Below are 14,203 nucleotides of genomic sequence, written 5' to 3'. Positions count from 1 at the left end.
CAGCCTTGGCTTTCCTGGTTCACTCCCTGAAGGTGCAGACTGGTGCAGAATACTCCTTTGTGGTGTTTCCTGTCTTCCATCCTTTATAAGCCTCTCTTTTTAGACGTAGGAAGTCCACAAGTTCCCTCCTTTATTCTGTTTTAAACAATATTACCTGTTTCAGAATATCTTGTCTTTAAAGCATGTTGCCCCCTCTGTGATTATATTTATTCAATAAGGTATCAAATTGCTAGAAATTGTTATATCCTTGTATAACTAAGATTTCATCTTCTTAACAGTCTCCTATGAAACAATGCCATCAAATCTTGGTGCAACTATTTTCTAACCCTTATGCTGTTACAGCTGGATTAGAGGTGACATCTATTTATAACTACTTCAAAATTAACAAGTTCAGAGGGGAATCCAATAGAAGCACCATCTCTGACCTCTTTGTGCTTGATTTCTTTTCCCGGGCTTCACATACTTCTACTCTTTGCGGTTGGCTCTTGACTTTAAGGTGATTAAAAGTTCTGTTAGTCTGAGATTACATGGTCTACAATAGGGCTGTCCAGGTGGCAGTTTACAGGCTGCACACAATCTCAGAGGGTTTGATCTGTGTTCCCTGGGCTCCCAGGGCATTTTTACATGATCTGGGATGTGGTGCCAGGCACTTTAATTAGTGAGCCATGCTAATTAAAAGCTTGCATGTCACGTGTGTCATATCCATCCCTGTGCTGAAAAAATGGCTGTGAGGCGCTTTGAACTAAAGCTCATTGAACATGTTTTATTTCAAAGCACCCCACCGCCATTTTTTCAGCACAGGGACACTGATGCATGTGATACAGAAGGCTGCTGGAGCACATCAATTTCCATGCTCATGCAGACTCAATTAATCAAGTCTGCTCCAATGCATGGGATTTCCAGAGCATAGGAGCGGGCTCCCCACATGTTTGTGGGAGCCCCTAGTAAAGGCACCACTCCCTCCATCACTTTCCTATTCCTGCTGCTAAGGTCTCTGGACTCCCCCATTCTCCTTTAACTTCTGCTACCTGTCCCTACCCTGGGGACATGTCCCTTCCCCTTCCCATGGGGCTGAGAGAACATGCAACCAGGGAGGGGGCACTTAGGAGGACCTGAGGACCCAATGTGTTGCAGTACAGGTGAGGGGAGGGTGGGGGAGGATATGACATGATGCAGCAGGGGAGGTTGGTTATGTGAAGTGGTGTGGTGCAGAGCATGATAGTGATGCAGAAGGTGGGGCCCACATGGGCCAGCGTGTGGCCACAGGCCCTCAACCACTCAAAAGTTGAACAGTCTTGATCTACATAGTGGAGGTTTACGTTACCATTTTGGATTAACAAGTCTTTGACTGATTTTTCTCTCATCTAAAAGGTAAAAAAAAGTTAAGAAAAACAGACCAACCAGGCCTTTCATTTTCTGGAAAAACTGAAGAGGACTGGTCCAGCAATGCAAGATACATCTGGGAACTTCTGGGCCTGATTCTTATACAGGCGCTGTGGCTTTCCAGTTGATTATCTTTGCTTCCGCTGTTCTCCAGTCTCTACCAGGGGAAAAATGCTACCCTGTTTCACAGGCTGTTAAAGATAAAAGGGAAATGTCCATGAAGAATTTTGAAGACAAGACAGCACTTTGAAGTGCTCAGGATTATTAAATTATGAACTTGGACTTTTTGGTAAGTGCTTACTAAGAATTGTCCAATGACTTGATATAGCCTGGAGCTTTCAAACTGTCAGTTTGTGCCTTCTACCTTTATGATGCTAACCAAATACTGTTCAACTTTAGTCGCTACATCAGAAACGATATCATTGCCAAGCTTTGAAGTACCCACTTCTAATGCCATATGTACTTGATAATTAGAGAAAATGTTTGGTGCTCATAGATCTCATATTTCATTACATGTTTTTGTCTTTTCTCACTGCAAATTAAATAGTAGAAAGGTTCCTAGGGTGCTCTTGAGCAGATTAATATGGCTATGAAGATAAACAGAGAAAAACAAATTATTTCAAATTTGGAATAGTTTATTGGACCCACATGGTAACATATTTACTAAGCATTTTCTCTGTTGAAAATATTTTATAAGAAAATAACACATTACAGTATTAGTGTTAGATTATAGTTTCTACCCAGAGATGTGGTTGATGTTGCTGCCTTTTTCTATTTCTGCATCTTTGCTAAACTATGACTAAATCATTGGCTGGATTACAACCTCAAAGATAACTCAAGATCCAAAGATCACCTAGTATATTAAAATAATCTAAGGTTATATACCTAATCCATTTGCTATCATAGAAAATTAGGGTTGGAAGGGACTTCAGGAGGTCATCTAGTCTAACCCCCTGCTCAAAGCAGGACCATCCCCAACTAGGTCATCCCAGCCAAAGCTTTGTCTAGCCAGGTCTTGAAAACCTCCAAGAATGGAGCTTCCACCACCTCTCTGGGTAACCTGTTCCTAGTAAGAAAATTCTTTCTACTATCTAACCTAAACTTCCCTTGCTACAACTTGCGACCACTGCTTCTTGTTCTGTCATCTGCCACCACTGAGAACAGTCTAGCTCCATCCTCTTTCAAACCCCCCTTCAGGTAGTTGAAGGCTGCTGTTAAATCCCTCCTCAGTCTCCTCTTCTTTAAACTAAATAAGCCCAGTTCCCTCAGCCTCTCCTCATAAGTCATGTGCCCCAGTGCCCACATCATTTTTGTCACCCTCCGCTGGACTCTCTTCAAGTTGTCCACATCCTTTCTGTAGTCGGGGGGGGGGGGGGGGGGGGGGGGGGGGGGCAAAACCTGAACACAGTACTCCAGATGTGGCCGCACTAGTGGTAAACAGAGGGGAATAATCACTTCCTTTGACCTGCTGGAAACACGCCTATCAATGCAGTCCAGGATGCCATTAGCCTTCTTGGCAACAAGGGCACGCTGCTGGCTCATATTCAGTTTATTGTCCACTGTAACCCCCAGGTCCTTTTCTGCAGATCTGCTTCCCAGCCAGTCAACCCCCAGCCTGTGCTGGTGCATGGGATTGTTCCATCCTAAGTGCAGGATTTTGTACTTGTTTTTGTTGAACCTCATGAGTTTCTTTTGGCCCAATCTTCCAATTTATCTAGGTCACTCTGAACCCTAGCCCTACCCTCCAGCGTATCTACTACTCCCCTCATCTTGGTGTCATCTGCAAACTTGCTGAGGGTGCACTCTATGCCATCTTCCAGGTCATTGATGAAAACATTGAACAAAACCAGGCCCAGGACCAACCCCTGGGACACTCCACTTGATACCGGCTGCAAACTAGACATTAAGCCATTGATTACTACTACCTGAACCCGCTGCTCCAGCCTGCTTTCTATCCACCTTACAGTCCATTCATCCAGCCCATATTTCCTTACCTTGCCTATGAGAATGTTGTGGGAGACTCTATCAAAAGCCTTGCTAAAATCAAGGTATCCCACATTCACTGGTCTACCTGCATCCACAGAGCCAGCCACCTTGTCATAGAAGGCAATTTGGTTGGTTAGGCATGGCTTTTCCTTGGTGAATCCATGCTGACTGTTCCTAATCACCTTCTTCTCCTGCATGTGCCTAAAAATGGATTCATTGAGAACCTGCTTCATGATTTTTCCAGGGACTGAGATTAGGTTGACTGGTCTGTAGTTCCCTAAATCCTCCTTTTTCCCTTTCTTAAATATGGGCACTATATTTGCCGTTTTCCAGTCATCTGGGGCCTCTCCTGGTCACCATGAGTTGTCAGAGATGATGGCCAGTGGCTCTGCAGTCACATCAGCCAACTCCCTCAGTACCCTTGGCTGCATCCCATCTGGCCCCATGGACTTGTATATGTGTAGCATTTCTAAATAGCTCCTAACCTGTTCTTTCACCACTGTTGGCTGCTGACCTCCTCCCCAAACTGTCCTGAAGACTGAGGTGAAAAAGGCACTGAGGCGTCAGCCTTTTCTGCATCCTCTGTCACTAGGTTGCCTCCCCCGTTCAGTAAGGGATCCATATTTTCCCCGATTCTCCTCTTGCTACCAACATACTTGTAGAAACTTACCCTTCTTGTTACCCTTCACATACCTTGCTAGCTGCAACTCCAGTTGCACTTTGACCTTTCTGACGTCACCCTTGCATGCCTAAGCAATGCTCTTATACTCGTCACTAGTTATTTGTCCAAGTTTCCACTTCTTATAGGCTTCCTTTTTATGATTTATTTTACTGAAGAGTTCCCTGCTAAGCCAAGCTGGTCTTCTGCCATACTTGCTAGTCTTCCTGCACATTGCGATGATTTGTTTGTGCACTCTCAGTAAGGCTTCTTTCAAGTACATCCAGCTCTCCTGGACACCTCTCCCTTTCAGACTGGCTTCCCAAAGGATCCTGCCCATGAGTTTCCTGAGCGAGTCAAAGTCTGCTTTTCTGAAGTCTGGCCAGGTCTTGAAACTTTCTTTTTTAACTTTTTTTCTTATTTTTTTCATTTAGAAGATATTCCCAGCTCTGCTGCCCTCCCCCAGGCCCTCCAGAGTGCAGCATATACAACCTGGAGCAGCAGTGCACAGAGGGGCCAGACATGGAAGCTGCCTGCTGCTGCAAGCTCTGCACTGCCCTAGTCACACTTCCCCTGTTTGCACGGGGACAGCGTAGGCAGCAGTGAAGGGTTGTGCCCCTTGCGGCTGCCCCCTCCTGCAGGGAAAGGGTGGCCATGGCAGCAGGGAGCTCAGAGCAGTGGGCAGGTTTTGTTTGCCTACCTGCTGTGCCCTGCCACACCAGGTTCAACACATTGGTCTGCAAAGGCAGCAGGAGAGGGCAGCATGGTTGGGGAGCATCGCAAACAGCCCCAGTTGCCTCCTAGCCTCAGCCCAGGCTCCAGGCTCTGGGGAGGCAGCAGGGTGCCAGCACTGTACCCATTGGGGTTGGGAGGCAGCAGCTGTTTGCAGCCTCCTGGCTGCAGCCGGCCCAGGCTCTGGGGTAGCTGCTGCCAGCCATGGTGCCCAGGCTGCTTGCAGCAGGGCTTGCAGCCTCTCAGCTGCCTGCTGGGAAAAGCCTGGGCTTCATGGCTGGCAGCAGCTGTCTAGAGCCCAGGCTGGTGGTGGCATACTGAGCAAAATGGCCTTGTGTGCCATGATCAGCATGCATGCTGGGGGTTGCCGATCCTTGCACTAGCTATTTGAAGAAAGCCTCAACCAGCACTTCTTCCTGGTCTGCTGGTCTATAGCAAACACCTACCAGAACATCACACTTGTTGCTCTCCTTTCTAACCTTAATCCAGAGACTTTCAACAGGCATATCTCCAGCTTCATACAGGTTAGCGAGCCTGTCTGTGAAGACAGGGGACGGGTCAATGTGGCGCACAGAGAAATGAGAGTGAATCTGGGACTGTACAGATACATGGTGCCTCGGGGGGTGGGGGGTGTCCACATGGGTACATGGTGATATAGCAGAGAGGAATACCTACACGATAGCTACAGGAGCATTCACAGATCTTCACGCTCTCTAAGTGATTTCTCTCCAACTTGGGCGGAAGCCACCCGAGCTCTTTATACAGCTAACAAGCCAATCGCTAGCCATTACGGGTGCATATATTAGAATTGGCCAATAATGTGGCATGAATCTTCATACAAATGGCGGGACCTCCTCTGCACCGTGCATTTCTGAGATGCAAAAGAAATGCACCATGCAAAGAAAGCTGCAAATTGGCGGGAAATTCCCCATTGCACCGGGGCTCTCTTCTGCAGCAGAGAACTCCACCATGCAAGGAAGCTGCAATTTAGCGGGAACATAATTTAGCGATGCCGAAGCACACACAAACAAAAACTCACAACTTTGGGTTGTGACAAGAACAACCGTGAGTACGTCCTTTGTTCAAGCGCGGGGAATCTTCTGAACCCAGTAGTTAATTCTAAGAAAGCGGCCCATACAACATATCTGGCCCTCATTGGCATGGCCGGCAGGGTGTGTGGCCCCTAGTCACTTGTAAATTGAACGGCTTAGTCTAGTAGGCACTTGTGTAAGAAATGGGGGAACTATATTTTAGCTTCCCATGCACACAGGGCTGTGAGCCTTCATTCCTTACTTCCCAGCAAAAGTCCTGACTGCCTGGAGCCAGAGGGAATGTAGCTCTCTGAGATGATCACTGCTTTTGAAGGGAGGAGCCTAGGGATTCTTGTCCCCAGTGCTGTTTCTACATTTTGTATTTAATAGTCATTGCATAAACCAGATAGAAAGCAGTGGGATAGAAAGCTCCTGCCCCATCAAGGTAGAAAGGTTTTATAATGAAGGTGCAGAAACCAAAACCCAGAGCCTCCATATTCCCTTCCAGGGCAGTGCCCTTTTCACTGAGACACAGCCCAGAAGTAAATCTATCTCAGGTAGCCAGCTTAATCTTGGCTGGTGGGTAGTTGTAATAGCCAAGAGGACATTAAATTATCAACAGGAGGACAGGGTGTTAAGATAACAAAGGATATAAAGTAAAATATAGCATACTGCAAGTAAACTGAAACAAGGTGGCAAAGGAATATAAGGAAAGAAATGCATCTAGTGGGTAACAAGAGAATGGAAATTTGTTGATTAGAAGCAATTTGAAATAATTGGCATTAATGAAACCTGGTGGGACAATTCACATGACTATAGTGTTCAGAAGATTACAATGAGTGAAGGGGTATGTGGGCAGGTGCCATTAAACAGTAAAGACTGTATTACTTGTTTTAAAGTTTGCAGTAACTGAGAACTGCAGGATCTTAAATACATGTGGACCATTATGTTAACCAACAGAGCACAGGAAAGGGTACTATTGGGGGTTTGCTACCTACAACATGTAGTTCTGATATTAAGTTTAGGAAGTATGGGACAAACTCTAGAGAGCTGGCTAATACACTAGTAACCTAGTAAATCAAGCCATTTTCATTGCATCTAATACAGGCTTCTCTTATTTGTAGTATGATGTATGGTCTTTGTGAACAAAACCACGAACTGTGTGTTAACTGATAAGTACAGTTAAATGAGTTGTTTTATATTTCATTTCTCTCAAAACACTATTATTTTTTATTTAGAGAAGATTGTACAAGTTTTGTTACAAATGTATTTTTAATAACTGCCATGAAGGACAAAGATCAAGCATAAGATGAATTATGACCAGTAAGACCTCTGTGCATGAGCAGACCCAAGGCATTTTCACCAACATAACTGTGTTCTAAAGTGAGAGAACTGGGAATAAGCCTGGGTAATGCAGAATAGTTATTGTTGGAGTCTGCCTTTTGCAGAGCTCCCACTCCAGTCGAACAGAAGGGAGAAAGAACTCTGCAGTTTCTTGTTAAAAGTAACAGGTAGCCACAACTCAGGGTTTTGGGCTGCAGCAAAATCTATATTCTTTTGGAATTTAGTTTTGTTCTAATCCAGGCCCAAACACTTTAATTTCTCACAAATGTTGCTTGGGAAACCCCACTCTTGGCACTCCTATAAGCAGTCCCACTCCCTTGGACTTTAGCTGCCTGAAACTTAATATTTTCTCTCTTTTTAGTGGTGCTGATATGGACAAAAATATCAATTTCTGGCAGTTGTTGCTGGAGCTTTTAGAGTCTACAGTTGGGGGGCCTAGCTGCTACATGGCTGCACCAGAGTTCAAATCCAAGAAGCCTATGCCAGGAATTCCTGTTCTGCAGCAAAAGCCTGGATGCTCCAAAACTGTCTGCACTGCCCAATACAATAACTTTTAGCGTAGAGATATCTAAGTTAACTTTAAATGAGATAGAGCTCCACGTAAGCTAGTTTACCCTGTGCTACTGCAGTTAGACTGCTTTCCAGGTATCTGTGGAGTGCACCAGAATATATTATAGACATTTCTTGAAAGCCCTGTCTCTAGCTGGGGTATCTCAGGGCTTCCAGGTTCCCTACAGTGAAGCCAAGGACCCAGGCACTGAGGTATGTCAACATCACAGTGGCAGTGAGTCCTAGCTACAGCAACTCCATATATACCCCAACCACACACTCCTACTCACATGCTGTGAACTTGGAAATGGCCAGAGAGGTTGCTTCAGGGTGTGCTCTGCAGTTGGTTGAGACCTCAATCTCCCATGTGCTTGAGAACAGCCATTGGGGATGACCCAGGGCTGGTCTTACAGGTGGACGACCACCCAATGCACTGCAGTCAGGGGGTGCCCCACACACTTGCATGCATATGTGCGCACGTGCACACACACACACATGTGGAAAAGAAATAAAAAAAATAAAAAAATGACCAAACACCAACGTGAGAGCAAGCCATGCTCATAGCATGGGGAGGAGGAGTGATGGGCACGGTTAGCAGTGTTCCAGCTTGTGCTGATTGGCAGGGGGCGGGCAGACACTGCCCGGTTAAAAGGGGAGCGCACCAAAACAACAGGGGGGGACCCGCGTAATATTGGAGAGGACTGATCCGGAGGTCCTGCGTCCGTGAAAACCTGGACGGCCCCATCACAATTTGGTATACCACATGAATATGCTCAAGAGCTCCCGAGGAATCGGCGAACTAGATTCCTGACAGCTGTACGAGATTGTTGCCTGAAATAGTGAGTAAAGCGATTTTCTTCTCTCACTGCCTCCCTGGTGTGTTTCTGTCGATGGAGGGAGAGACAGAAGAAGGAGGAAAGGCCCAAACCCTTTTGTCCCCGACCTACTCGAGTGGATTGGGCTCAACCACCCATAGTTAGGTTGCACATGGCGACGAGGATGGGATCCTCGGGGAAAAGGGGAAACGGAGATGCCGACGAGTTAATTAGGCATTGCCCATGGGGAAACCATCAGCAGCCCCCAACCACGAACGCCGACGATTTATGGGCTCATGTGGTGTATCATCAAGCTGGGCAGGACGGGAAGATGGGAGGCTATGTTTCCATCTGCCCGACCGAAGACAGTGAGGAGCTGCCTAAAGAATGGGTCGTGTCGGGCCTCAGTCCCGTGGCCCTAGGATGTCTCTTTTCAGCCCCACAGTTCTTTATCATCCACCCGATAAAAAGCCCGAGGCGTTACTTAGCCGTGTCAGGCTCGCAGGCACGGATGACTGTACTCCCGCAAAAGAGTATGCCAAGTGTATACAGTACCTAAAGGAAAGGAGCGGCTGCGAAACCCCTCCCGATAAATTCAATTGCCCCGATCTCGATCTCGGGGGCACCGAGAATGAAATCCTAATGGCACTCCGTGAGAGTCTTGAGGCCGATGGACGGGATGCCGCGGGGTGGATGGGACAGAGGTGGAACAAGGGGAAAATAATTAATATCCTGTTTCGCTCAGTGACTACCTTGCTGCGGCATGCGGCGTACCAAGCCATCATAATAGATACGCTGACTAGAACGGCTGAGCAGCAGAGCGCTGCACAGCCTGAGCCGCCGCTTAAAGATGGCGCTGCGGGCAAAGAAGAAGGCGTGGCCAAAGAGCCCCAGGCGGGAAACCCCGACGTTAGAGAGACCCTGTCGGCCCCGCCCAAGGAACCGCCTCCATATAACATCCCGCCAGAGCCATGCTCCGCCCTCCCCACCGATGCAGGCACATCCGTTCTGCATGTGAACTCTGTAGCCATAGTGAAGACTTGTCATCGATGGCACAGGAACCCACACCCTCACTACCTTCCGCACGCGCACTAGAGGGGAACTCCAAGAATTAACAAAGGATACCCGACTAAATCCGGGTGAGACACTGGCAATATGGTTAGGACGACTGATACTAGAGCACGGGTCAGACCTAGTAGACCCAGAGGAGTGTGCTATCCTAATGCGCCAGCCCGCATGGAGTGGAGGAGCGTGTAGCGACATGACTCAAGTACTGCGCAACCAGGCTTGACCAATCCCTCTGTGTGCCTCCATGGTTCCAGCACTGCTGAGCCGAGCTCACGCTTGGCACGCGGACCCGCCTGATGATCCATCACCCGCACAGCTCCTGTACGCGATAGCGGGAGTCAGTTACTTGACTTGGGACGCTGGACAGAACCCACTAACCCTGACTTAACTTCAGGCGAACAATGTTTGGCCGCATCGCTGGTGTAAGGATCCTGGTAAAGTTCCTGTATCAGCGTCAGCAGTGGAGGCCTGCGTTGAGATTTATGGAGGTACAAATACACCCATGTTCCGCTTGTTATTACACCCACTGGTAGGAGGGCTGATAGGGAATGTTCTTAGCAGTTTGGGAAAGCTCACCACAGCGCGTAAAGCAGAAAACAAGCCTACCTCGCCAGTGATAGTACAGGAGGTACAGGCCATAGGAGTGTGGAAAGCAACGCCTAGAAAACCCTGAACTGATTGTTCACCGCGTGGATGACCACCAGACCACACACTTAAGGAACGCGCTATGTTCAGTTTCCTGCTGAGCAAGAGCGGTCTGACAAAGAATCAGCTTCGTGGGTTAGGAGATGAGGGGCAAAGGATGCTGGCACTGAACCTAGGCTTCAAGCTTAGGGAGCAGGAGCTAGACAGGGGAAAAAACGAGTAACGGCCGTTGAGATGGGCAACAATGGCCGACCTACCGATGACGAACGCCCGCATGCAACTTATGATGTGAGCACAACTGCAGATTCTTCTCCTACCCCTATATGCTTTTTGCTAGATACGGGAGCTCAAATAAATGTATTGAGATCTGAGACACCCCACGTTAAGACATCCAAGGTCGTCTTCGTACAAGGGCTGAATGCCATGACATCTGCGCCCAGTTGATCCAAAACGTGGTCAAGTTTTGGATCAACAAAAGGGTATTGCATGGAGTCTTAGGGGGCATAAATATCTTGGGTATCCCTGCGATAAAGACGTTGGCCTTAAAAAACGTCATATATCTAGCACTCCCATTAACTGTGACATCAGGGGAAAAACACCATCCAGCGCTAGAGAGCTCTACACCCTGGCGGTATCAGCCAATCCCGACGCGCACTGATTTGCAGCTCCAAATCCAAGATCTTCTGGCTGATTTGTGCAAGCGAGAATGCATCCAGCCCGTGAAGTCCTCCACCTACCTCTCAGCTGGATGGGGAATCCCCAAACTGGGAAAGCCGACGGAGGTTCGTCTAGTGGTGGACTACCGACAAGCGAATCGTCGCTGTAAGCCACTCCAGATACCCGCCATGCAGACTGTCTCGGACATCCTCGATGGCATGGCTGAGATACAAAGAGGGGGAGAGTGGTTTGCCACCATGCTAGATTTAAAGGACATGTTTTATTCGATTCCTATACATGATCTGTATGGGATCCTTAATATGTGTGTAGGCGGACAGATGTTTTCCTGGAAGGTTTGTCCCCAAGGTTACCGCAACGCACCAGCCCTAGCAGTTGCAACAATGAATGATACAATCGACAGCTTTGTCCGTACCCGCCCAAAGACTGCAGACGTCCACATCTGGACCTATGTCGACAATGTTGTTATTATGGGGCACAACCGTGCCGCAGTCCGCGTCACTGCTGCAAACCTAAAGGACCACTTGAGCGATCAAGGATGGACAGTGAATCCGACAAAGTCCATGAGTGAGCCGTCCTCGGACATCAAGTTTTTAGGGACACGATTCACTGGACCATGGCGATCGGGGACAGCACACAATGCTACCCCGAAGCTGTCCTTGTCTTGGCTGACTACGCAGGCAGACTTTCAAGGCTTGCTAGGCCAGCTAAATTGGTTCCGTAACTTCATGACGCCATCACATCTAAAAGTTATCCAGCATCTGCAACAGCAAATCCGTAAGAAGACGCGACGTAGAGTCCCATGGAGTGAACATGACCAAGCTGCACTAGAACAGGTTATGGCAGAGGTCAAAGCGATGTGCCTGATCGTGCCCCCCACCGGTAGCCTCCTGATGATCCATGTAGGCTACACCATGGAGCATATCTGGTTTACAGCCAATGACACCAAAACGGGGGAACTCGCATATATGGGTCATCGCACACTAAAAAGCCACCAACATCGATATGGTTGTCTAGGGAAGGTTATGCTCGCAGCCCAACTGGGGGAACACCTCGCAGCAAGCCCAGGTGTGTTTGTCGCACCCGGCGGCACCACATTAGGACTGCTTAATCCTAGCAGGGTCCATCCAGAGTATCAGGGCACGGAGAAGACTTGGAGCGCCCTAGTCCTTCGTCACCAGTATCACTGGTCGGCGTGGCAAGTCGCTGATGGAGAGGTGATCTCGGTCACTGAAGAGGACAATTCCAGTGCCCCGCGATTGTATGAGACCACGTCCCCGGCATGGATAGCTTCAGACGGTACATCCCGCGATGGTGGAGGATATGGATATTATTGTGACCCTTGCCATGACTACGAGCTCAAAACGTCCCATCCAGAGGAGTCAGTTCAAGCATCTGAACTACGAGGTTTCCAACTAGCTCTTGAACATGCCTACCGTCACCACAATGGGACACTTCTGGTACCTGTTATAACCGTAGATTCAGAATATATATACAGGATTGTCACCGGAAAGGCGCAAGCTACGGAACACACAACTCTCTGGGACGATGTCAAGACCATTTTGTCACACTTCTCTGTTCGCCCCTTAATTAAACACACATGGTCTCACCAACCCGATACAGATCCTGTGCATGCCATTATAGATCAGCTGCTGGCACACCAAGGATCCATGGATGAGAAGGAAGTGCCTCAGTTACATGTCGCCGATGTTGTAGATATTGATCCCTTTCTCGTTTGGCTCCACGAACGCTGGGGACACCTTGGAGCAAAAAGAGCGCAAGCACGCTGGAGGGAAGAAGGCAGCGAAGGACCAAGTGTAAAACAATGGAGAAAGATAGTCCAGGCCTGCTCCGCTTGTGCACGAGAGAAACCAGTGCATCATAAGCACCGAAGAGGCGTCTATAAGCCAGCACACTTTGCTCCAGGAAAGGTGTGGCAAGTGGACCTGCTCGGGCCACTCCCAGGAGCCAAACCACCGAATAAGGGATTAGTAATTGTGGACCTGGGAACTCGTCAAATCCTCGTTCTCCCCACGAGGAAGACCGCCGCTCCTGTAATTCAGGGATGTCTACAGCTTGCCTTCGTTCATTGGCAAGTACCCCATGTCATACATTCCGATGGAGGACCACCTTTTAACTTCAGAAGTTTAGAGCAGTTCGTGACAGAGCACAATATTCAGTGGCATCATCATCTACCTTACCATCTGCAGTCGAATGGTGTCGTGGAGTGCCAGATAGGACTGTACAAGGAACAGCTAAGACTGAGGGAAAACAGATCGTTTAAGAACTGGACCAAGTAGAATAACGATGTACTAATTGCCATGAACGCCACTAAAACTTTATGGGATGAACGCACACTGGTGCCACGTCCGGCCTGGAAGCCATGTTACTCATCCCAAGAAACAGTGTGGCTGACCATTCCCACGGCTACCAATAAGCGTCCGACTCCAGTTCCCGGTGTTGTACTTGAGCCCGGCAAGTACCCAAACACCTATCTTGTTTCCCTTGAAGCAGTCACACCCACACACACCGTCTTAGCTCATCATAATTAGCTAAGTCAACGCAGTACAGTTTAGTACATGTTATTAATAAACCCCGAGTTTTGTTTTCCAGCCCGAAGCGGCATGAAGTCGTCGATGCATAACACGATGTGAGGTTCGTCGCCGCTAGTGAACCCATTGGCGATGACCTCCCGGCAGAAACATCGTGCTGCATCCAGACAGACTTGATTGGACTTAGTCATTGCTTAGTATTTTATTATATACCTGTATTAGATGCTGCATTTGAAGGGAGTTCTTGAGCCCAACCATGCTCGAGATTGGCATTTGGTCAAGGGGGCATGTGGAAAAGAAATAAAAAAAAAAATATGACCAAACACCAACGTGAGAGCAAGCTGTGCTCATAGCATGGGGAGGAGTGATGGGCGCGGTTAGCAGCATTCCTGCTCATGCTGATTGGCAGGGGGCGGGCAGACGCTGCCCGGTTAAAAGGGGAGCACACCAAAACAACGGGGGGGACCGGCGTAATATCGGAGAGGACTGATCATCCTCGCCGGAGGTCCTGCGTCTGCGAAAACCTGGACGGCCCCATCACGATTTGGTATACCACGTGAATATGCTCAAGAGCTCCCGAGGAATCAGCGAACTAGATTTCTGACACAGCTGTACGAATTTGTTGCCTGAAATAGTGAGTAAAGCGATTTTCTTATCTCACTGCCTCCCCGGTGTGTTTCTGTCGACGGAGGGAGAGACAGAAGAAGGAGGAAAGGCCCAAACCCTTTTGTCCCCGACCTACTCGAGTGGATTGGGCTCAACCAC

The sequence above is a fragment of the Alligator mississippiensis genome, chromosome 1, assembly GCF_030867095.1.
Source record: "Alligator mississippiensis isolate rAllMis1 chromosome 1, rAllMis1, whole genome shotgun sequence".
NCBI classification, from domain to species: Eukaryota; Metazoa; Chordata; order Crocodylia; family Alligatoridae; genus Alligator; species Alligator mississippiensis.
This window is presented reverse-complemented; position numbering follows the sequence as displayed.